The following is a 25,960-nucleotide window of genomic DNA, read 5'->3' as shown; positions in this document are numbered from 1 at the left end:
AGTCATAGGGCAAGTGATTTTTAATCCAGAGCAGTTTTTTGTTCACTCGGTTGTTTAAAAGGAACACTTGGCAGAAAACCGTCAGCAGTCCTGCACATACAAAAGCGGGAGAGCTGGTCCTTCAACATGAACAGAAGGCAAAGTTTTAATACTAGAAACCTCAGGAATACAACCCCCACCCCCAGCAAGATCCAAGATTACCAGAGCTACCTTCATGTAATAAGCAATCCATTTTATTCCCACTTAAATGCCACAAATTAATAGAAATGGGAGCTTCAGTTCCCCCTGTAGTTTTAGGAGATTGCATAAAGGGCATTTTTATAAGAAAAGCTACTTCAGGTCACAGTTAAAAGCATGCTATTTTTTAATATGCATTTGAAAGCAACAGCTTCCTATCAGAGACCTCAAACTAAAGCCAATTTAAAGTGGTATGTAAGCCACCCCTGTCAACGCAAGAGGTCACAGGAGAGGAAAGCAGGGTAATGGATAGTAGTTGCTAGACAGCATCAGAGCATTGGCCATTGAGCCATGAGCTAGTCATGGAAATGGGGGGATGGAGGTGTCAGGTTTTAAAGTAAGATGTATGCTCAGTGAGATCCTAACTTCTGTTCCAGGATTCACACAGTGGTTATTGCAACAGTGGAACTTGCAATAAAAAAAAAAAATAAATAAATAAAAAAAAAGTGTTCAAGCGCATCCTTGGCCACAGCACTCAAGCAAAGTGCAATGTGCCAGCTTCACATCTCATAACAGAAGCAGCCTTACAAAGATCGTGTTAAGCTAAGTGGAGGAAGAGCAAGTCAAACATGAGCCAACAGCAAAGCTAGGACTAGACAATGGGAGCTCCCTACATAGGGCTGCCAACTCTGAATCCACTGGCGATGCAGAGGGGGTGTATGCGGGTGCATGTGCACCCCCGAGCGTGGAGGTGCACCCCCTGCACGAAGGCACTGTTGGCAGTGCCCGCGGGCGGTCACCACTTGCATCTGCAGGAGCTCCCAGCTTACCACCGCCACACTCTCATGGGCACACAGCATTCATGTTTGAATCTATTCCAGGAGGTTTCTGAAACGCCAATGCGCCCGTGACACACAACATGAACGTGCCCATGTGCTTGTATAGAGTAGTTCTGTATTACGGTGCACAGACTGTCAGGAAGGCAAACGCACATGACTATTATATTTTAAATCTTACTGAATGACTGTATAAAATCAGATTGAACATTCAATATTTATTTTAATGACTGCCCTATCATTTCTCTCCTGGGTGACTCTCAGCAGTCTCCTGGACATTGCATTCAGTTCTTGGAGACTCCAGGCCAAATCGTGGAGGGTTGGCAACCCTATCCCTACACTAAGCTTCACATCCAGTCCACATATCTTTAAAGGCAAGAAAACTGGACAATAAGTGTGTACCATGGGCCTATAATCTTGCTTCACTGCCACAATTAAAGATGCTCAACATTCAGATTCACCTTCCCCTCCCGCCTGCTGCTGTGGTGCTAAAGCAGCTCCGCCTTGAGCTCCACCAGTGGCAAGATGCTGATGGTGGACCAGTTTTGCACCACAGCCTATAATCATGTGCAAGAACATTCTGTACAGCTACACCCTGCATTTTGCATCCTCCCAGCTACATCTACACCAGCCTCTCCTCACACAAACACGCTGCAGAGTAGTCACTGAAAGTGTCAAGCAAGATGGATGAGGGGAGCTGAAACATTGGGGTAAGCATGGTTCAATTGCTTTAAGATCAGGATTGTTGGTAGACAGGCTGGCCATCTGGAAATCCAAGAAGTCCGGGACGTTGCACACCCCCCCCCCCTCAAGACGGCACGCAGCCCTGCTCCCGCTTCAACTCCTGGCTCCGATTCCCAGCCAGACTGCACCCCTGCGTTTCCGGGATGCCCACTGTAATTCCCAACAGCCGGCCGGGACCTGCCTCCGAAATCTGGGACTGTCCAAGCTAAACGGGGACATATGGTCGCTCTATTTTTAGAGGGGGAGGAATGCACAGCTACCTAGTCATACCAAGGCAGTTTTATTATTTGCTTTGAAATAATACTTCTGCTCCTGCAAAGTGCAGTTAATTTTAGCCTTTTAACCAAAATATGAAAGCAGCATCTGCTTGGAAGAGATGAATGCAAGATAAAAAGGTGTCTGCGACAGAACCTTGGCTGCAGCCTTATGTTTTCTGTTCCAGTTTGATCTGGAAACAACAACAGCCCTTAAAACAGAATAAAAGCTGTGGAAAAACCCTTCCCAAATCCAACATTGCCGGAAGAAGCAATGACTCCTTTCCAAGGTCCACCCCCCACCATCCTCCAAAAAGTTTAGGCAAGGGAAGGAGTTCCAACAGATGAGAACCTGCTCTCCGCACTGGAGCCAGGCACCTCGGCTTGTTGGAATCTGCAGAGATTTTCTTTAGCTCCCAATCCACAAGGTTAAAGGAGCTTCCTAGGGATCTCCCTTAGCTGAAAGGAAGTAGAATTACACGCTGCGGCAGGACGCCTCCGGAAGGTTTTGGCATGGAAGGTTTGCAATCCAGCCAGTTAGGAAAGGAAAAAAAGCACTGGCATCTCTCCTCTGCCTAGAACGGTCTGTTCTCAGAAAAGAGTCAACTTGGGATCGTCATGGGTTTGCTGAGACATTATATAATGCACTTAGAGACGCCACCGAGCTCTATTTGTGGCCAAGCCAATGCTTCAGCGCTGGTTCAGAAGACTTTCTCCATCCCGGAGACGTTACACAAGGTTGCTCCTGCCCCACTCTGCTGCAGGAAGGTGTCACCGTCCCTCGGCCTGCAGCGACTGCTTTAGTGCAAGTGCCAATAAATCCACTCCAGACTCCCCAAAAAGATGCAGAACATGTTTTAAGCAAATGTGTTCGGAACAAGCTAAACTAGGTTTGTGCTACTTGGGGCTCCTGCAACAGGCAAACTGCCCTAAGCCAGGCTTCCTCCCGACCCCAAACTCCAGATTTTTGCCCAATAGTGAATGACTTGGGTTAGACTGAATCCCCGCACATGGGCCAAGAAAAAAAGTGGTGGGAGGGGAGGAGAAATGTGGTGACAGGTTTGAAATGGCAGTCTCAGCAATGGCCTGAGGAACCACGTAAGATGCTAAAACTTGATTCAGACCACTAAATGGATAGTTCCTGCAAGACCGATGCAAAGGGGCAGGCCAGAATTGGGAAGCTTGAGTACCGACAGCCAGCCTCATTTCAGAATCACCTCTCTTCATGAGCACAGGGCCCCGCTCTCAACTGCATTCTCCCGCTTGCTTTTTTACAGCATCCCATCCAGCTAAGAGATTAGTCCATCCTTTTAAATGTTACCGGAGGCTGCAAATAAAGCTACTTCTGGGTGTAGCGTCCCCCCCTAGTTCTTGTGCCACGTGCTACAATTTAAACATGCACATAGTTGGAGATCCTTCCCTGCAGTTGTCTCTAGCAAACGAAACCACGCTCCCAGTGCTTATTTTCTAGCCACTGGCATGCCGTCTAGCCATTAGAAACATAGCTGCCAGCACTGAGACTAGGTTGGCAATCCACCCACTTCCATATGCAAATGCCTCTCCCATTGCCACAATATCCGTCAAAGTTTACAGAGCATTTAGGAGTTAGATGTGCAAGTGGGAACCAAAATAAGATTCAGACACAGCACAAATCGGTGCCAAAACCGATTAGCCGACTGACTACATGGCTTTAACCATCGCCGCCAGGTGACGAGTTCCTTCACGGCGCCTTACAGCCCGGCATGGTGCCGCACGTGAGCTATGGAGCCAAAGGACATTCCTGAGCGACCTGGAGATTACATAAGAGGCAGGTCGCATTGACAGCGTATAGGAATGTACACAGAAACTCCCTGAAGTGGAACACGGCAAGCCAAATACCTCGTAACATCTCTGCCTTTCTGTTAGCCAAGAATACAAGAGGTGGTGGCTGGACCCTGTGTTTAAAAGCAATTGGACCGAGAGGCTCTCATCATTAGGAGCATGGCAGCAGCATATGCCTCGGTGAAAATTACAGCTGCGCACAGACATCCTGCAGCAGCCTTGGGCAATAGTACCTCTCTCACCCCCACCCTCGCAGGCTCTTACTGATGCTCATCAAGTGCCTTCAAATGGGTGGGGCTACAGAAACGCTCAGTTTGGATTCCTTTTAATCACGTACCATTCCAAAGGGCTTAATGCACAACACAGCTCGGATTTGAAAAGGTATTTTTAGCGTTGCCATTGTTTTCATTCCAAGCATCCTGCATGGAGAGAATTAGCACAACGATATAAACTATGCACAGTCGGTTTTAGCATGTACAAAACACCCTGAAGATGCAGGAATAGCTGCACCTTCTTCAGCGGCAGCATAGTTAAAAGTTGCCTTTTTACACAGGCCAGTTGAGCTACAGCAACAGGGAGCTCTGGGCAGCCCTGCCTCGACACTATCCACCCGAGTATGACCTTGTCTACAGTGATAACACTCCATCGCTGTTAGGATCCAACTTAGTCCAGATGCATGCACCGTCACACCGCAAGTATAGCACAAGTTAAAAAAAAAAAAGAGAGAAAACTGATCCCACTCACAATAAGCCTTCAATGGATCAAACATCATGTGCATGTGCATGGCAAGCAAGTTTTTTTCCCTTCCCACGCTCCTTCCAGCCAACACTAAAGCTTCACCTAGATCCACTGGATTACTCAGAGTAACCAAGAGAAAGCACCATGTGGCCATGTCTAATATTACTACTTTACATAACAGCCGCACAACTTTAGGACAACAAATATGAACTGTGTTGCCTCACACCTTTTACATAATCGCCAGCAGTCAGACAAAACTAGTCCGAAGACAAATCATTCTTTAGTCACAAAAGGAAAAAAAAAAATGCAGGGCTAACACGAGGAGGAGTGTGATGGGAAGTCCACCCAACAGTTGGATAAAAAGACAACTCCTGAAGGTCCAATACTTCACAGGCTTGCATAAAAATTGCATTGCTGACTCAAAGCTATTTGTTTTCAACATGTTCTGTAGTCACCTACCCTTGAAGTGAGTCTGAAAAAATTAAAAGCACGTTTTGGTTCACTACTACTCCACTGCATGGTTTACTGTTGGCTCCGCTACACTGGCCCCGTTGCCAGAATACCACCATTCGCTCCCAAGAGGTTACATAGCTGACCCCGCTTCCACAGCGGGATCTGTGGCATGCATATTGACACAGACAAAAGCAGATGATGGACAAGGGCTGCTATCAGACGAGCTGTTCTGCGTTCTGAAAGTCAAATGGAGAAAGGAGCTGGAAGACTGTTTGAAGTTGGTGCGACTGCTTTTTGGTGGCAATGTTTCTTGGTATGTATGCAACTAGTCTGCTTGGCAGGACAGCCAGAAGTGTTTGGTGTTCTGGCCAGAACTTGGTGTCTATTGCTCCCATTTGGACCTGTTCTCTGGGGCTGAAAACCCTCACACCGGTGATTTCAATTCCCGAGTGGAAAACTTGAGAGCTCTGGAAGGAAGGAGGTCCTAGAAATCCAGAATCAGCAGTAGGATTTAGTACAAGCACAAGAACAAAGTATTGTAAGAACTGGAGACCACTCGGCCTAGATGGTTGATTTTGTTCACACCATTAGTCTGTGCGCACATGAAACACACTCGTTATTTCATAGGGTGTGTGCACAAACACATGAGCATGTGCTAATGAAATCAAGACCAGAATTTCTGTTGTCTTATGTTCCACTAATTGAGGCAAAGGTTATACGTTGTGTTTACCTACCTGCCAAGATAATCTCCTGCAATGTAGGCAGGCTGATAGCACATGCTACTCATAGGCTAGTTTCCATTATTTATTATTTTTAATTATTTTATTCTTACAGCTGACTTTAAAATTAAGCTCACAAAAGACTTCACTTCATTTGATGGTAAGGAAGGCAGTTTCACTTCTTTCCAACCTGTAGGAATAAAGGGAGGTAACCATTTCCCAATATAGATTGCTCAAGACTTTTTCAGGCCTTATTTTGGGATGTTCACAGAACACGCCTGCACTTTTCCCCCATTCCAAGTGTACCATCAATACGGTGGCGTCCCGAGTAAAGTAGTGTTTGGAAAAAGCCATAAGAACACATGTTTGACATCCCCCTCCTTAGTAGCTCTCTGCAGACTAAATTGTGGGTTTCCTCTTAGAAAGGACAGCATTCCAGTACCAGGAATTAAAACTGGCTGCTCTAGGCGGTGACTATTCCAGACACTGCTATCAGAGTTTCTTCCATTATCGTTACCAATGCAAAAAACCAAAGTCACCAGAGAGAGGTAAGGAACAGAACAATAGTCAAAGTTAGGGGAAGTTGCATTACATTGCTAGCCAAACCCAATTTGCTTATCTGGCACACAGCAGCTCTGCCAAGATTTTCACAATTCAAAAGGCAAGACAAGAAATCCGCACAGTCGACATCGCCTCCCAACATACCATAGTCATCTTAAGTCTTCATAAATCAACACGCCCTCTAAATAAATGTTTAATATAAATATTTATGTAGTCACTCAATTCCTGGTGAACCAAGCCATTTGAAGTGGGCCATGGAAAGCTCCCATGACATCAAAAAGTTTCCAAGTAGGAAACTAAGTTTAACGCATATTAAAAGCTCTTTTTTAAAAAGAGAACCTTGTGGAAACAATCAAGAAAGATTGGCTGCTAAGTAAAAAGAAAATCACTCTTATATAGACTCCTAAGAAGAAGTGGTCTTGTGTTCGCAGAACTTAATACAAGTTGTGTGTAGGCACTGCAGATTTACATGCTTATCAGTGCTACGTTAAGGCTTTTGAACTTCCTAGCATTAGTTGAGGGCTTAGCAAGCCCAACTGTTTTACCCATCCAAAGTGCACTGAACACATATCCATTATGAAGTTTCCATCAGGAAAGAAAAAGAAGGCCTGCCATAAAAAGGTAGAGACAATTAGATTTTTTTAACCAAGTCTATTAGAATGAGGTGTACCTTGGAGGACAATTGCCAACTTCGTTTCTTCAAGTACAGAACAAGGCACACACTTCACAAAGACCACATTTACTACCATGCCACGAAACCCATTTCTGCTAGTTACAGCAAGCAGAATTCATCACTTCTTCTCCCACCAAATCCTAGTTCTCAGCTGATGCTCCGACAGGAAATAGCTTCCAATACAGAACTACCAGTTGAATGTTGCCAAGAGTCTTATTAGCCAGGATGTAGTATTAAACAATCACTGCATCCGACTGGATCTCTCCTCCCTTAAGGGAATTCACACCAGACACGATCAGCTTGGAGTCATGTTGTTTGGACAGTCAGTTCATTGCACTGCAACAAGAAGGCCTTAGCATTTCCTGCACTCTGAAGGTACCGACATTTAGATCTCATTCTTTCAATATAGGGCTGGTTCTGGATTAGCTCCAGCATCCTGGCGAAGTAGCAAGTGTTGGCCCACTGGGATAAACATTTTGTTTTGCTCATCATATTTCTAAAGGGAAGCGGTGCAGTCCAAAAGACAGCCAGCAAGCGAGTTCCCAGGAGACTCCTGGGACAAGTCACTTCACATGCATCTTGGTTTCCACCATCACCCATCTGCAAAATGATACCGACTTCCTAAAAATTCACCTCCTAGCAGGGGGAGGCAATTATTTTGGGCAGAGGGCCGCTTACTCAAGCTGTCGAGGGCCACATGACGGGCAGCTGGGGCAGAAAAGTATTAATTTTCTAATTTTTTTTTTTTTTTAGGGGCCCCGTGGGCTGGATAGAATGGCTTGGCAGGCTGCATCTCGCCCGTGGGCTGCATTTTGCCCACCCTTGTCCTATGGTGACCTGGAAAAAACCATGACGGACCACTTAACAGCCCAAGACTGAGTAGGTACCATATTATACAGGAGTTTACAGCCAAGGCACCTGGAATAGAAGCCTTTAGTTCAACAAGCCATTCTCCAAACAACTTCTGGAGACTGACATATTGATCAACTGCATCAATATGAAGACCAACGCACAGCTCCCACTTGCTTGGATTTCAATAGACCCCACTCTCCGATGACAGTCTTCCTCTGTGGCTCCCGGTTGGATTCTACACCCATCCATGCTGAGAAACCGGAGCTCAGAATTTGGGTCTATACAAGATAAAGACTGGGCTGAAAGAACAAGAGCTTGAGGCAGCATCCAGCCCCAATCTCTTCCTCAGGAAAAATAAAATCAGTCGAATCCTTTAACTGCCTGAAGGAAAGACAGACTTGAGAGACTCTCCTGCAAGGCAAGCATTTAGAGATTTTCCAGCCAGGGTGACCCTTTATGAAAAAGGTAGGCTAACAAGTGCAAGCCACATGTGCCACCCAACTGCAAAGTGCCATGTGCCAAAGCAGAGCATGATGCATGTTCCCAGCTAAATGCTTTCAGGAATGCCAGAGGCTGCATCAATTCAAGACGCATGCTATTTGCAGCAAGATAAAAGTAGTGGCTTTTTCAAGTCTCTTCTCCCAATCCCAGAGCTCAGATGCTGGTTTGATTTTAGCAGCCACTTTTAAAATCATCATGCACAAATAGCTCCATTATCTCCTATGAGACCTGTCTCTGCTTGTTAAAAAGAGGAAGCCCATATTGGTTTATCCCATGAAAACCTCCACTCCAAGAATAAAGCTCTTGTTTGCTCCCCTACTCCCAACTGCTTTGTTCGTTCCACACCGAGATGTTCAAGACAGTAAAAAAAAAAACAAAAAACACAACACCCTTCACCTGAAGTAAATCCCACTTACACAGGCATTAATTAGATCGTCCAGATTTTATACTACCCTTGTGGACAGAAAGCTAGTTTCAGAAGTCTGCAGAGCTATTGCCAACTGTCACCTGCCTGGCTATTTGCATTGTCCACCCAAGGCAAATAAGACTACCTTTGTGAAAGGTTGGCTCAGTCCTGGCACAGAGAGAGCTTCAGTTGACAGTCTGCTTTCCGGGAGGCCCAAACATGCCCAGACCAAGATCCCACAACGCACAAAATACAACACCGAAACAAAAGCTATCCAAGCAGCCACGTTACCCGAGGGGCCTTCTGCTGCCTGATCCTATGCTCTGCTCCTCCACGCGCTCAAGAGGCAAGCAAGCTGCATCCCAGCAATCTTATCCAAAGTGGGATGGACAGGGTTGGAGGCAGGGAGTGGAAAGGGGTGGACATTGCTGGCATGCATTAGGCAACATGTGCTAGTGTATTTAATAAATCTGGTGGAGACACTGCACGCTGCTTTTAACATGTGCTAATCTGGCGTCATTAAAAAGATTAATTAACCTGGGAGCTACCCTGCCATTTGAAGGGCAGGTACTTATCCCCATGTGAACAGGTTCAGAGCAAGTGCTAGCAACCTTAAAAAAAGGCTCTGGGAACCATAGGTATGCCCTCTAGTCATGGGCGTGAGCTAAAGCCTGTGCACTGCTAATCTTCAAGCTACTACAGAGGTAATGGTTTGGAGTAAACCAGCATAGTTACGTGATCAAATACTACAATCACACCTTCCTTTTACAGTGCAGCCATACACTTGACGTAGACAGGTCTTAGTTTACATCCTCTTTTCCCTCCCATTCCCTACCAAGATAATACAGACATGACTAGACAGGAACATGGCTCTTGACTTCAGCTGGCAGGAGAGCGGCAATCATCATGCAAAGCTACGATCTTTTCTAAAAGGTCAGCCTGGGATACGGTGTATGGTTTTATGCACTTTAAGAGCAAAGTGAAATTTGAGTTCTGCATTTTGCTCTTGCAGAGTTCCTGATCAGGATGCCAAGAGTTAGAACAACATGTACTATTGCCAAGGAAGGATCCATAGTACACATGCATGGTATTTAATACCCATCACCACATGGGGCCTGCACCATGTTCTGGTAACAAGCCATCTGTATTGCAATATTCCACTGGAGTTCCTCTCAACAGCTGTCTTGGCCTTTAGCAAAGGAGCTCATTAGGGTTAGTAAACTTCCCTCTCTCTTGCCTGAGAAATGTATTCAATTGCCATTCCCAAGACGTCTCAACCACTAATGTAAGCTTGAGACTCCCCTTCGGTAAGGCAGGATAAGAGAGCTAGTCCATTCTCTTCCATCATCCCCATACGAAGCCTGAAGTAGCAACAGCTGCCCTACCACAGCTTCATTTTTATACCACGCATTCTCCAAAACCATCCCACCTACCACTGTTTCTACAATACTTCATCAAAAAAGGTGCTTCATCTTTAATCCTCCTAAAAAAAAAAAAGAGGATCATCTTTAATCCTCCCAAGACAAGTAGAGTCATGTGACCCCACCTGTTTTTCCTGCCTGGTGCAGAAGGCTGGACCCGATGATCTTCCAAGGTCCCTTCCAGCCTTACAATCTAGGAATCTAAGCAGCCATGAGAAATTGCCCATCTTAACCAAAACAGAAGACAAACAAAAAAAAAAAAAACCTTTCCGCAAATTGTCACTGCTTTTTGGACACCCAGCTTTGTATGGGAAACCCTGAGCCTGATTTTCTTTAGGTACTGAACACCCACAACTCTGACTGGCTGCACTTGAAAATCTGGTTGCTCAGCATCTCCCATGGTGTCAAAACAGCCAGAAGTCACTATATAAACGTCTTTACCTTTCCTTATTTATCCTTAGGACAAAAGGCCTCATGTAAGCAAGTAAGAGTTCACACAGTTTTCTCTGGTTGGATAATACTGCATAAAAGGAGACTAAAGATAACCTGGCAAATTGAAAAAACTCTGTGTTTCAGCAGCACTAGAGTGTCTCCATTGCAGAAAGAGCCTGGGTGATTGGTGTCCAAACCATGCAGAGTCATAACCTAGAGTAATTCATTAATATTAAGATAATTCAAAAGGGCTTTTAAGAACATACCCAGTGGTCCTTTATACTGCAGGAAGCTAAGCCACAATACCTTCTTTACACACGAAGAGCAGAAGAACTTGTTTGTGCTTTTCGACACAACAGCTGCGAGAAGGCAGTGGAGAAGTCTCGTTGCTTAAGTGGGTTCTTACTGTTATGCGAGGTAGGTTATTAGTCCAAGTAAAAACAGTCTGGGCTCCTACCCTTACCTCCAGCTGTGCCAGCCAACTTGCATAAAAAACACCACTAAACACTTCTCATCCAAGTTTTGCATGTGGCTAAAACAGAGGGCCAAGACCAAAGAGCCTGGGGTAAATGCAATTCAGGCCTAAAAGACAACAGTAACAATTTAAGTCCAAATCCTATCTACACAGCCTCCCCTATACCAGTGAGTAGACCAGGGGTGGGCAAAATGCAGCCCACCAGGCCATTTTATCTGGCCCGCAAGGCCCTTAAATTTAGAAAATTTATTTTTATCTGCCCCTGGCTGCCTGTCATGCAGTCCTCAATGGTTTGCCAAAACTCGGTAAGCAGCCCTCCGCCCAAAATAACTGCCTGCCCCGGAGTAGACTAAACTTAAATCAAAGATGACCATCACTTAACAGAAGGAAGACAGAAACAGAAACTCACCATCTGCAGCCTCATGCTCTTAACTTCTACCCCATAATCCAGGGGTGGGCAAAATGCGGCCCACAGGCCACTCTATCCGGTCCACAGGGCCCCTAAAAGCTTTAGAAAATTAATATCCATCTGCCCCTGGCTGCCTGTCATGCGGCCCTCGATGGCGTGCCAAAACTCAGTAAGTGGCCCTCCACCCAACATAATTGCCCGCCCCTGCCATAATCTCTCTACCCATTTAGAGAGTTTCTTAGCCATTGCCACACATCTCCTTCTCTTGGGAGTACTAATACAGACCGCTTGTTACCTTGCCCCCATCCTCCCAGGAATTCACAGTACATGCCACACCGCAGCATGCAGAAGCATCTGCCGGTACTCTTACCCACCGTTTGCCAACTTTGCCGAGACAATCCGCTCTGCTCTTCCCCAAGCTCTCTCCCAAGGGGGGAAGCATATAGCAGCTAGCAAGGCTGACTCATGAGATTCTGACATATGTAATAGCATCTCAAACTGAGTCACTGTACATTCCCCTGGTCCATAATGGGGATGAGGGACTGCTCGACTATGTTCTCAGCTCCAGAAGGAAGTGAACTAAGCAGTTTTCCCTGGAGTTACCTGGCTAATCAAATACCATGGCCCAAGGACTTGTTTGCATTTAGAAATACAGGATCCAGGAAATTCCTTCTAGTCCTACAAGTCCAGTCTTCAGCAATCAAACAATCATTTCTCAACTTCCACGTGTTAACTCCAGCCATTCTGCATTACATATGTGGCATTCGTGTGTTTTTTTATTTAAGGAGAGGGAGGAGGAGGAAGGGGTGTAAACCTAGCATTTTAATGTTTGTTCAACCAATTTTGAAAGCTGACTTAGAGATTCAGGATGGAGCGTATATGCTACAAGTGAGGCAAGGCGACATCCTGCCCATAGATAACTCTTGTCCATTTGGCAAATCCTGCCCACTGACATCGCACATAGTTCAACAGACAAGCTGATCCGGGTAGCCGGCAAAGCTATGCGTCTCCTACCACTTTAGTTTCATCCTGACAGGATGTCACTTCCCCATTTAGCAGTGGCATGCAGCCAGGTACTGTTCTCTTCAATTCCAGATCAAGGTCTCATTCCCACATGATACCCAATTACACAGTCACCGTGCCTCACGCTTCAGCATACCCCTGTATCAAGATCATAGACTTTTACTGGCTTGTGGAGAGAGGAATGCACAGGCCCATGGGAAAAGTCCTTAATGCAGGTGAGCAGCTGTCCTGCATGTGTCTGGATAAGGCGCAAGTGGGACACTCTCCAGTGGCACAGTAAATCTGGGGGATCTCTGGCTGGGTTCTGGCAACGTGAAGCATAACTCTTTCCTCTGCCCCAAAATCATTTTTCTAGCTCACCATTTCATTAAAGCCCTCTGCTCCAAAGCAACAAGGAGGTAGCAAGTTACCCAAATTCAAAAGCTACAGACATTTCCAGAAAAGGTACTGAAACACAGCATTTAAAACACACCTGTCACTTTAAGAAGGGAAGACCATGCATTGAGAGCTCAGGTGGCATTTGGGGGGGGTGTCACCTAACCAGGAAGGGGTGGGGCTTAGGGAGGATATAAGCCCAGGGCCTGAGCTGGAGTAGGGAGTCATCCTGGCAGCTGCCAGGGAAGGAGCACCTGAGCAGGCTGCTGAGGATGCGACTCTGACCCATGCCGCGTGTGTCTGTAGGAATGCAGCCTTAGGGCTGGCAAAATAGACAGCAGCAGCCTGAGAGATGGGAAACCAGACTGGTGGTTTGTAGAAGGAACTTAGGGGATGTAAGGCAGTCCCAGGGAGCAGGTAGGGCTAGGAGTGCCCATAGGTCCTACTGGCCTAGGAGCAGGGCCAGGGCTTAGGAATGGCCAAAGGCCAAGAAGGGCCACAACTGTAGACTGGCAGGGTTGGAGAGCCCATGGGTCTCAACTGGCTTAGGAGTGAGACCAAGGTCTAAAGGAAAGACCAAAAAGTCAGGAGGGCCAGAAACCAGAGACTGAGGGGGCCCCGAGTGCCCAGAGGACTGGTATAGGACAAACAGAGCCAGGAGCCTGTAGCCTATAGCAGCAGTTATGATTTGATCAGTATGTGACATCTGCGAGGCATGGGCGTGCGTACAGGGAAGGATGGAGCCCACGTAATTAGCCCTTAAGGCGATGAACGGTGATATCTGCGTAGTAGAGTGCGATCTCAAGTGAAGCCCTAGGGCAGCTTCTTTTCTAAAATCATAAAGGTAAAGAAAATCATGCCCCTGCCTTTTGCGTTACTACAGGACCATCTATTTCTGCAACACACTTTGGCTTAAATTGCAACATCCGCGGATAAGCATAAAGATAGGGCTCAAGTGGGCACAGCAGTTACCCTTGGTGCAGGAGCCAGAAGCACCTGCCTTCTCAAAAGGGCACTGTCCTGGCAAACAGCAGTACAGAGTACATTTCAAGTCTTCCCGCTACTTTTTTTGGATAAAATTCTCCTCTGCCTTTCCCCTGCCCTTTTTGGAAAGAGGTACATGCTTCAGTATAATACTGGCCAATGCAAGGACAGCCTGCACAAGCCCAATGTCAGTGTCCAGCATGCCCTTCAACTAGGCTCTCAGCTGCAGTCCACCTTGCACTTAATTAAGCCCTTCCCTCACTTCCACGGCCACATCCTTAAAAACTTCTGCCACAAGCTCAGCCCGTGGCTCCAGCTTGATCATGTCCCATCAGTCAGTACTAGCTGGCGGAGTGCAAATCCACTGTTCTACCCAGTGACGTTGCTCTAGCAAAAGATCTATGAAAAACACTTGTACTATCTCAGTCCCCTTATCACCTCCAATCTGGAGTCACCAACTGACTTCTGGACATGCTTGAGGTAGCCAATTTATCTTCATCCCAGTGGAGACTGCGGCACACGCCAATAGTTCCTCCACACTGCTTGACAGCTCTTGGAGAACCCCATGTTGGCTAGCTCACAACAACCCAAGAATAATGTGACAAGACAAGGAGAATCTCAGAAATTACACAGCTTGACCCTGAACTCTCCAAGCTGTCCAATTGAAAGGCAGGAAAGCTCTAGACAGACAGCGTGAAAAATCTGAACTGCAGCCGGCGCAACAGAACAGTGCCCCACGGGACCGAAGTCTGAGCCGAAGGCCGAGCGTGTTAGTTTGGAACATCTGCCCTTGGAGTTGCGCAGCATAATACAAGGCAAAAGTGCCAGTTGGTTTACCCATCCCTTGTGCCACCAATGGTTTGCCCAAAAGGTTTCTCCTGCAGCTATCCGGCAACTCTCAGAAATGCAATAGTTGACGCCAGCTCTTCCAGTCTGGCTTAGCCTTTTGGCAGAGCTTTATGCACCTCGGTCCATTCCAGCCTGGAATCTCGAGTCTCACGTGACCCGGTGCTCGATGATGAGCCTTGGAAGCGCACCCTCCACAGTCACTCCTTCACCGGGCAGAATGATTCTTCCTCATTTAACCCCAACTAACCGGTGAGAGTGCTACAAAAGTGATCCCTTCCTCTCTCCCCTCTTACACTTTTCTAGTGAACCTGCTAATAAGAAGTGCAAGAAATGCAAGCTGGTAGCTTGTTTGAACCAGAAAGACACTGGACCTCTCCACCCTACAAAGACATCTCCATAGAAGTAGATTTCACAAGATGGACAACACTGAAGCACTCCAGAGGTCACAGTTTCTACATAGTTAATACTTGGCCTACTCCTAAAAACAGCAGATGGGCATGTAAAACAGCTGCTATGTGCTTATACAGATCAAGGAAAAAAGCTGCCGCAGTACGTGATTTCAGCCAATGTGATTTAAAAGTCACAGCTGTCCAGAAGTCGAGTCACTTTTAAATCAGGACATTTGGTGCAGATTACTGGGCTTTAGAGTTGGTCACATTAAAAATATTCTGCCTTCTCTTTGAAAACAGGCCTGTACAAATCTCTTCTTTCAAAAGGCAGTTTACTACGTTTCGTCAGTCAGAGATGATTGTTCTCCAAACCAGCTCTACCAATAATCATCCATAAATTATTCCATATGTAAGGGTGGACAGAAAACATGTTAGGTTTCTCTGCATGTCACTTGTTTAGCCTTGCTTAGTGTCCAAGCATAGAGGGCATTTCAAGCACTATATATAAAGTATGACGTACACAGGCATGTTCTTTTTGACTTCCAGTGGAACTGCCAACAATCACTGACCCAGTCAAAGTAATGGCATGAACAACCAAGTTACTGGGGTGTAAACTCATCAGCTGCTCCACAATGACTGTGTGTACACATTTTCACCCAGTGGAAAATGCAGGGCCACCAATTCCTCTGTGAAAAGCAGAGTAAGCTGCCTCCCACTTGCAACAGGGTAAGAGCATACACAGGGGCAGTTACCAGAATGAGTCATGACATTCACACCCCGACTCGTCTGCTAGTAACTCGTTTGCACGCGAGAAGCCTTAGTAGCATTAGGTACCTCAGCTGTGATGAAAATTAAGTTCAACTAGTTGTGCTCAACCCTGGCACGGTGTCATCCAACAGATGGGATTCCCCATGGGTCCATGGCCCTAGGTGCTAGAATGAGGCACCCTGGCCTTTGGGCTGGCCCTGCACCATTCATCTGGCCCGCAGGGCCAAAACCTCGAGCACCATCGAGGTAAACCGATTCACACAAGTTTGCTTCTGAAGCGGTTCTCAGTTATTGAGCCTAGACCGCCGCCCACCCCCAAGCTAAACGTCGTGGATTTTAATACAAAACCAGAGAGGTCCACTGATATATTGGTGCTATATCCGATCAGCACTGATAAAAGGAAAATTACGTTTTCAGCTAATCGGCTTTTTTTGGCCGGTATGGCCGATAATTAACTGAAAAATAACAGTGAGGGAGGGAGTGGGGCAAGGGCTGGGAGCGCTACACAGCTAGGGCGGTGAATGGGACCCGAGACAGGGAGCGGGACAGAGCCACGGGCAGCTTGTCCAGGGAGCACGGGAGTGGCGGGGCTGCTCCCCACCACTGTACACAGCCCCCCATTTGTGCGTTGGCAGATGAGGGCTAAAGGGCAGCAGTGAGGGCAGCAAGTTGCACCTCCCATTGCCAAGTGGGAAGGGACGTGTGGCCAATGCAGGGTCCCCCAGGCAAAAGACAACAGGGCAGAGAGCCCCACGACTGCAGCAAGCAGCCTGCATCTGCCCTCGCCCTGCTCAGCTCTGGTTAAAAGTGTCCCTATGCTTAAAAATGGTGGCAGCTGCACTTGAACTAAAGCTCATTCACTGAACTAATCATTCACCACCACCATTTTTAAGTGCACGGACACTGATCCCCTGGACAAGCCACCCGTGTCTGTCCCACTCCCCGCACAGACCCTAAGTCCCATTCATCACCCTGGCTGGACAGCACTCCCAGCCCCTGCCCTGCCCCGCCCCACTCACTTCCTCACTGGGGGGGGGGGGTCCTCAATCTGCCCCCCCTCCCACACCCCTTCCCCTCCACAGACTTACCTGCAGGGAGCTGCTCTCCGTGCTGCCCAACTGCATTCTTGCAAAATCAGTTATTGGATTGGTGTCGGCCAATGTCTGGTCAATAAACTGGCCATCAGTATCACTCAAGAAAATCTTTGTTACTGCACCCCTAAAAGACAACACCAAGACACTACACCAATACCACCACTGGCACACTCCAAGTACTTGATCGGTCAAGGCATAGTTAGGAGGATTAATCATCAGCTTCAAAAAGCCTGCCCAGACCAACCAAACCATTCATCTTTTTTTTTTTTTTTTGGAAAGCACCATCACATCCCTCAGCCTGCTTGCATCGTACCCCTCCAGTTTTAGGCAACCAAGCTGTGCTCCAGCGTCAATACTCTTAACACGTCAGCACCGAGACCTAACAGGGCAAGTTTTAACAGGACGTGTTAGGACATGTTAAAGCAACGCAACTTCATTGTTTAAAACTTTAGGTCCGATTCTCAGCTGACATGAAGAAATCCTTCAGCTGCATATGGGCTCGGTTGTACGGATTTCAACTCGATTACCCGTCTGTTGAAGCCAAGCCCCAGAAGCCAGGCAACCCAAGCAACCCATGCAGGAGTTTTGTCCCAGTTTGAATACACTTTTAGGGATGGATCTTAAAACCAGTGCTGCTCTCTTAGGCAGAGAAAGTTCAGCCTTAAACATTGCTTGCTTTTGTTGGCTACTGACTATATTGGCTTAAGCTCCCTTTGAAGAAGGGGGGGAAAAAAAAAAGTTGTGCCTACAAGTCTTTTGCATAATGTAGTGGCTTTGTACATTTATGGTGTCAAGACCCCATCTTGGATCTCCTCAGGACACAGATTTTTGACTTGATAATATGCCCAAGATGTGAGAAAAAAAAAAAAAAGCAGTTTTAGGCTCTAGTATGCAGGCAGCTGCTGATTCCCCTCCCAAGCTAGAGAGAAAGCCCTTGTTTGGTAACTCTGCATTCGGAGTTACCTAGTTTGGAGTTACCTTGTTTGGTAACTCCGCTTTTAAAACACACCGCCACCTTCTGCCCTGAAGCCCTCCAAGCAAAACTTGCTGCTCTGCCTATGGAAACAGGAGTGTTTACTAAAAGAACAAGTAAAAATATTTTTCCCATCCCAAGGGTATACTGAGGGTTATTAGAGAGTCTTAAAATGGAAAGAATTATACACTAGTAGCACTACTACAGGGAGCAGTCCACTTCCACATTTCGCTGGCAAAGCAGGAAAAAGTTCAATTGTAAGCACAGAGAGAAAATTTAAAAAGTAAATAACTACAATTCACATTCGGGGCTCTCTGCAGTCTCTTAAGGGGACTTAGAGACGAGGGCAGTGCAAGTAGCACATTTTGCATGAAGATTGGGAAGAAAAGCTGTTCATCTGAAGAGCTTCTTTGCCACTCAACACAGATAGTCCTAGGATCAAGATTAAATTCCACATGTAAGACAGTTTGGGAGGATACTGAAATTGAGAAAGAGACAGCAAGACTTTTACTTTTGGATAAAAATCAAGATAGCAGCAGTTTTCCTATGTCTTTGCAGACAGGGCTGGATCAACGCATAGGCAAAACTAGGCATATGGTTAGGGCCCTGGTCCTTCCCTCTGCCAAAGCAGTGCAAATGGCCCTGCCCACCTCCCTTCCCTTTTCCTCCCCTCCGCTGGCCTCGCTGCTGTGGTGGCTGCTTCCTAGTTGGGGGCTCGAGCCCCGCTCCTCACAGGCAGCAGAGGCTGCACAGCAGAACATAAGCAGCAGTGCTGCACCAGATGGATCCACACTGTCCATCTGAAAGCAGGGAGGAGGTTAGGTTTCCTTTGACAGATATTTTATGCTTGCTGATAATTCCAACAGTCTGGGCATAATGCTATCCGCACTGCAGCGATAACCCAAAATAAGGAAGCCAAGGTTGAGTACTTAGAGCAGCTGAATGTCTTCAAGTTGGCAGGACCAGATGGACTACACCAGAGAGTGCTGAACAAACTAGCTGGAGTCATTGCAGGACCGCTGGCAAAGATATATGAAGACTCATGGTGCTTGGGGGAGGTCCCAGAAGACAGGAAAAAGGCCAATGTGGTGCCAATCTTTAAGAAGGGGAGGTAGGAGGAGCTGGGAAACTATAGGCAAGTCAGTTGGACCTTGATACTAGGTAAAATTTTGGAAAAAAATTAATCAAGAAGTCCATTTGTGAGAGGCTGGCAGAAGGCATGATGCTGAAGAATGGCCAACATGGTTCCATTACAGGCAGGTTGCATCTGACCAACCTCGTCTCCTTCCATGATCAAGTAATGAACCACTTAGATGTGGGAGATGCAGTTGAGGTCATATATTTGCATTTTAAAAAGGCCTTTGACATGGTCTCTCATGATACTCTTATTAAAAAAAAACAAAACTGGGGGATTGTGGGTTGGCAGAATCCACGGTCAGGTGGCTCAGGGGTCGAACCCAGAGTATATTAGTGGATGGGTCTATATTATCTGGTGGGAGATGGCCAGTGGTGTCCCGCAGGATTTGGTTCACGGCCCCATGCTAGTCAACATCTTTATCAAGGATTTAGATGAGGATGTGGAAAGCATGCTGGCCAAGTTTGTGGACAATACTACATTTTGGGGAAAAGAGGTTACATGCTAGAGGGTAAAATATGGATACAAGTGGACCTGGACAAGCTGGAAAGGTGGGCAGAGCAGAACTGGATGCAGGTCAATAAGGATAAATGCAGAGTGCTTTACCTGGGGAGAAGTAACTAGCAACATGAATAAGTTAGGAGATGATGTCCTGGCCAGCATGATGGCTGAAAGGGACCTCGGGATTATGGTTGATTACAGGATGAACATGAGCCACCCGTGTGACACTGGTCAGAGCTAACAGCATACTGGGATGCATTAGCCAATGCATTATTTCCTTAGCTCTGCTCGTGACACTTCCTCTCTACTCAGCCCTGGTGAGAACCCAGCTGGAGTACTATGGCCAGTTCTGGGCACTGCACTTCAAAAAAAAGTGGAGAACCTTGAAAGGGTCCAGAGAAGGGCCACAAGAATGATTAAGGCCCTGGAGGACAAACCTTATGAGGAAAGACTAAAGGATCTGGGACTGGTCAGCCTGGGGAAAAGACAACTGAGGGGGGGACTTGGTGGCCATCTATAACAGGGGTAGGCAAGATATGGCCTGTGGGCAGGATCTGGCCTGCCAGGCCATTCTATCCAGCCCACGGGGCCCCTAAAAAAAAAAATTTAGAAAATTAGTGTTTATCTCTGCCCCTGGCTGCCTGCCAAAGATGACAGGAGCCAGGGGCAGTCGGACCCAGGGGAAACCACAGTAGGCTTCTACAACAGCAGGGCCCACCCAGCCCCACCCCGCTTCTCCCAGCTGGAAGCCCCTGCCTAGCAGGGGCTTCTGGCCTGGGACTGTTTGTGCCTCCCTGCACAGGAGTGGGACATTCAGGCAAGAGCTGCAGGAAGCACGGAGTCTGCGCCAGTGTCCAGGGCCAGCACTGGTGAGGCCCAGAGCAGGACAGTGATACATACAAAGTAGGCATGCAACCCTGCCATCCCAGTCATTTTGTTTCACAGCAATTCTTAAAAGGACGCATAAGACAAACATCGTTTCACACACAGAGGCACAGGTCAGCTTCCCCCCAAGTCTAGCCCGTCTTGCTTCAACATCACCATGCACTAGGACCAATGCAACAGAAGAGCACTTGCAGGACCAGCCCTACAGGGAATGCACAGCTTACTGGTAATTCCCCAGAACTGTCTGGTCTTCATTTACAATTTAATTGGGGGGGGGGGGGGGGGGGAGTGTTACAAATGTGTTTCCCAATTCAGTTTCAGGAATCAAAAAGCATCTGCGCTGTGGGGCCCTGGTAGGTGGGCCTTCCTTCAGCATAGTCAGAAGACCCCACAGGAATGGGCCCACTACAGAGCCCGTTTTTGGCAGCGCCCAAATCAGTCCCCTTGGAGAGCAAGGCTAACTTCATGCAATGAACTTAACAGAAAGTAAAATTCAGCATGGCACCATCCAGAGCCCACGAAAACAAGACCTCACCACATATCCCAATCCAAACTGCATTAGAGGGCCTAAACCAGGGGAGGGCGGTTAGATAATCAGTCCTGGCCTCCGCTCACATATCAGCAACAAGGTCAAAGACTGCAAGGCCTTTCACTCCAGAAGGGGCTGCTGCCCTGGTCTTAGCATTTTACCAACCGGCCCCAACCAGCAAAGCTAATAGCCAGAATCCCACTTTAAGTCATTAAGCAGTCCTTCCAACCCACGTATTAGGACTTTTTTTTGTATTGAGCTCCAGGCTTAACAACTTCACAGCTGTTTTTATTTGCCAGAGCCCATCTGGAAGCATTTCAGTGCAGATTCTGCCTTTACATGCCTAAGAGCACCCCAGTCACTAGTGGTGTCCTTGACCTTCAAGTCCATTAAAAAAAAAAGAAAAACACAAAATCAATCAATCCCCCAACTACATGGCTTACCGTGAACTCCTGTCCAGATGGCCAGAAGGGTCCAGTTCGTTCTCAAAGGGTTATCAGAGCTCTGCGGTTGCACTAAGTAACCTACAGCAGCTCACCCTGGCTAGGGTGGGAGAAAAGCATTTTTGAACAGTTGCCACTACACAAGTTTGAACAGAAGCCAGCATCCAAATCCTGCCCAGAAGGCATTAGGCAAGATCAGAGGCCTCTTGAAAAGAAAACTAAACATCCAGCAAGAAAAATACAGTCCTTACTTTACAAGACAATATCCGCAAGGCTCCTTCAGACAAAGGCTGATTCACCACGTTAATAAAGAGCTTGTAGCTAGTTTCCTCATTATTTATAATCACAATAGCTTGCTCAGGGGGGAGTTAGTTTCAAGCATGATTTTGTCTCTACATGAAAGCTCTTTTAACTCCCCAGCCATGCAGGGACCACAGAAAGAGAGCAGGACAAGTAAAGGATGACTCCTTTGTTTTTACATTGAGCTCATGCATGAGAAATGAAGTTGGGTGGTTAGCCAGTGCAAGGATTGTTTGTATTCATTTTTAAAAGCCAGTTTCTGCAGAATAACACAAGGAAGAGCACTTGTTTACCCAAGACAGACTTGCAATGCTGTTCTCCCAGAGTTTGGGAAACTCATCTTTCGTTCCCGTGATCCACTTTCCTCATATTTATCACCATCTCTCCCCAGCATGACAAAAAACAAAAGAAAAATGTTTGTATTTTTTTTTTTTTTTTTATAAATAAGACTTACAGACATGAGCAATTTTTTTTGTTTTTTTTTTTAAACCTAATTTCTCATTGGGACATAGGACAGACTAATTCCTGAGTTTTTTGGGACACACAATGTTGTCTGCTGTGCTGCAGAACGTTAAACTGAACTTTCCATACAAGCTGACCATATTATGCTGTGAAGGTTGCAAGGACCCAACTACCAGAGTCAGGCTGGAGAGAATGGCTCCAACTGATATACCTACAGCTTCCTTACATTAGGCAGTGAGCATTTGATACCATTAGGGCTAAGTACAGACAGTCAAAAAGCCTGAGGCTGAATCAACAGGTTAGTCCAAGCTGCAGAGATTGAACTGATAAGCAAGTGAACATTCACTTTTGATTCTGGAAATGCAGCCACATGCCTGCAGTGGCCTAGGCAAGAAGATGGGGTGGGGGGGGGGGGGGTGGTCAAACTATGCCTCCCTGCTCAAGTGGAGCAGACAGCTTCAGTCTAGAGGGGACAGAAGCATAGAACTGAAAGACTGGAAGAGACCTGCAAGATCATCAAGTCTGGTAGCCTGCCATGGGCAGGAAGTTATTGAGCTCGTTTGAGCCCAATAAGGTGCTTATCCAGCCTCATCTTGAAACACCTCCAAGAATAGCAACTACACCACCTCTGCTAGGAGTGTATTCCAGATTCTGGTAACCCTTATGGAAAAGAAGTTTTTTCTTATATCCATCCTAAATTTTCCCTCTATTAGCTTGTGCCCATTGGTTCTAGTCCTCCTTTGAGGTGTCTTCCTGAAGAGTTGCTTCCCTAGATTTTGATGCTCACCCCTAACGTACTTCTAGGCAGTTAAAGTCACCACTCGCCTGCTCTTACTTGGACTGAACAGGCAGAGTTCCCAGAGTCTCTCCTCATAGGGCCTATCCTCCAGGCCCCTAATTATACAGGTGGCCGTTCTTTGCACCCTCTCTGCGTCCTTCCTGAAGTGTGGTGCCCAGACCTGGACGCAGGACTCCAGCTGTGGCCTCACCAGTGCCATATAGACAGGGAGAAGCACCTCCCTGTATCTACTGGCAACATGTCGGCTGATGAACACCACGGTTCTATTTGTCCTGCTGGCAGCCTCATCGCGCTGTCATCTCACGTTCATCTTCCAGTCGATAGTGACCCCCAGGTCCCGTTCAGATGCTGTGCCAGCCAGTGTACCGCCTCCCATCACATAGTTATGGTGAAGGGTCTTCCTACCCACGTGAAGAACCCTGCACTTCTCCCTGTTGAACCTCATCCGATTCTATTTTGCCCATAAAACCAGCCTGTCGAGGTCATCCTGGATCTTTACCTTAGCCTCTGATGTGCCCACGTTTCCCCACAGCATAGTGTCACCTGCAAACTTAATCACTGGGCTTTCCACCCCCTCATCCAAGTCATTAATAAATACGTTAAAGAGCACGGGTCCAAGCACAGATCCCTGGGGGACACCAATGGAGATGGCCCTCCAGGATGAGGCCATCTCACTGATTACACCTCTGGGATTGGCCTCCAAGCCAGTTGTCCACCCAACTCACTGTAGACTGGTCTAGCCCAGTACTCTCCAATTTAGTTCTGGGACAGAAGTTCAATAAACTGATTTAACCAGAATTTAAAAGTCTGACACTATATCCAGCCAGGTTTCATCTTAAACTGGTTTCAGCCATTTTGAAAGCTGTTTATGTGCACTGAACTTCTGGGCTAAGTAGAGATAATCAAAAAAAAGCCTAAGGCTGAATTGATTCACTCTTTGCAGCTTAGTCTAAAATGCAGAGATTAAGCTGAGAAAGAACTGAACAAACATTTACTTTTGATTCAGGAAATGCAGAGGCTCAAGTCAGAAGCCAGGGGATGCAAAAGCAGGGATCTCTGGCACACAGCCAGCATGGGCCGTGTGCTTACTTCCTCCTCCTGCTGCCCCCAAGGTCTCTGGGGGTTGCAGCCCAGAATCACAACAGCAGGACTCTGCAGGGTTGCTCATCACTTACTCCTCCTGCTTCCAGGTGCCTCTGGGGTTTGCAGTCCACAGTAACAGCCAGCAGTAAGTTTTTTGCAGGGTTGGGCAGTTCTGTACTCAGGGGAAGGGAAGCTTAACCCCCATCCCTGACCCTAGACAGGGTTTGCTTGGGGGTGGGGCAGTCCCTCCCCAGCCCTTCTTTGCTAGAGCAGACAGCAAAGCACAGCCTACGGCTGGAAAGCAGGCTGGGGGACTAAGATTTAAAAAACTTGTACCAGGAAGGGGTCTGGGACAGAAGTTTCATGAACCGGTTTGACCCAAAATCAGTTAAGTCTGATACTATATTCAACCAGGTTTACCTTAAACCAGTTTCAGCCATTTTGAAGCTGGTTTGTGTGCACTGAACTTCCGTTCTGCTACAGGTTTAAACCAGTTTCCGATCACTTAAGCTGGTTTACGCGAAACTTGTCCCTAACCCTGTTGTGTTACAGATCTGAACTGGTTTCCAATCACTTATACCTGCTTTTGTGCAACTTCTGCCCTAACCTAGATTTCCCAAGTCTATAAGAAGGAAAGCCTTTAGTTCGGGAAGCAGAGGTCTATCTAGATTCCACAGGATCCAGGACTTCTAATGAGAATAAGGCTTCAGGTCATAGGGGTGAGGTTGCATCAGATGCTATTTCTGTGGATAAGCATGGTAGTAAGGAGGGTTTTGATGTACTGGCAGGAGTGCTATTTATGAAAGATCAATAGTAATTGCAACAGATTCAGTGACTGACAGAGGGAGGAAGATTGTCATTGGGGAAAAAAAAATCCCTCGGCCATGCCCTAAAGTCATGGTCTCTTTTTAGACAAAGGGATGTTGGAGTGGACCACATTCTCTGGTTAGACCAGAAGTGAAATTCAAACAGCAAGACTTACAGCCCTACCCAATACTTTGGATTCTCTTTCTGGCCGCCAGTTCTGGAGCATTTGAGTTTAGCTTCCCTCCATAACAGGCACTCCTTCGTATCCCCGTGTTTAACACAACAGGGTTGGTTCAACTCAGACAGGTGTGATCTGGCTTAAGCCATTTGTCACATCAGTCACTGTTACCATCTTAGAGCAGGCCATCAAGTGCTGCCTACACTGATAATCCATCCTGTAGGCCAGGGACAGGCAGTTATTTTGGCTTGCCACTGAACGAGTTTTGGCGAGCTGTTGAGGGCCGCATACACAGTCTTTCAGAAGACATTTTAACAAGTTGTAGATGACAAACAAATCGTACACTAAAAAAAAAAAACCAACCTGTGCTATAACATTTTAATCTCATTAAAAATATATATTTTTGTCCTTATTTATACATTTGTATATATAGAAGCAATTGCATAATAGCTCAACATAAAGTCTTACTCTTGTATAGTGCGTGTAGGGGCAGGGAAGGGGCCTGCCCATGCACCAGGTCCCGACAGCCAACCGGGAATGGTGGGAGGGAGGTGGGGGCAGGGGGCATGTGTAGCACAGCTCGCCCAGTGCTGTACAGGTGTGGTCTGCACCCACCCCTCCCCAGCTGTCCCAGCAGCACTCCACATGTGACCAAACCCCATCTGCTCCTGCCCGGGGCAGTCCTTGCTGCACTGCACTCTGGCTTATGCCCACAGAGGATCCCAGCCCACACACACAGCTTCCTGGCAGGGCTGTTCCTGGTGCAACTGCAGCGCCCAGGTACTGCTCAGCCCCCCACCACCTCCAGTGGGTCCTCTTCCTGCCCCTGTTGTGCCACTCTGGGCAGCCTGTAGCACAGGTAAGAGTAGCACCCATGGGGATGCATGCTGGGCACATGTCCAGCCAGGCAT

The 25,960-nt window shown here is 47.1% G+C and overlaps 1 protein-coding gene across 4 annotated transcripts in view; it reads right to left on the bottom strand.

The window, feature by feature from the left end:
- The window catches only part of SPSB1 (splA/ryanodine receptor domain and SOCS box containing 1), a 72,087-nt gene that overhangs the window by 31,726 nt on the left and 14,401 nt on the right, over positions 1-25,960 (bottom strand). The window contains exon 1 of one of the 4 annotated variants that reach the window (XM_059716913.1): positions 21,421-21,639. The exons of 2 other annotated variants lie outside the window; for them this stretch is intronic. The gene's annotated coding sequence lies outside the window, so the exon portion shown is untranslated. Of the gene's footprint in view, positions 1-16,948; positions 17,207-21,420; positions 21,640-25,960 lie in introns of those variants that run through there. One more of the 4 variants, XM_059716911.1, reaches the window with a different exon arrangement.

Source organism: Alligator mississippiensis, chromosome 13 (genome assembly GCF_030867095.1).
Source record: "Alligator mississippiensis isolate rAllMis1 chromosome 13, rAllMis1, whole genome shotgun sequence".
NCBI classification, from domain to species: domain Eukaryota; kingdom Metazoa; phylum Chordata; order Crocodylia; family Alligatoridae; genus Alligator; species Alligator mississippiensis.
This window is presented reverse-complemented; position numbering and strand designations above follow the sequence as displayed.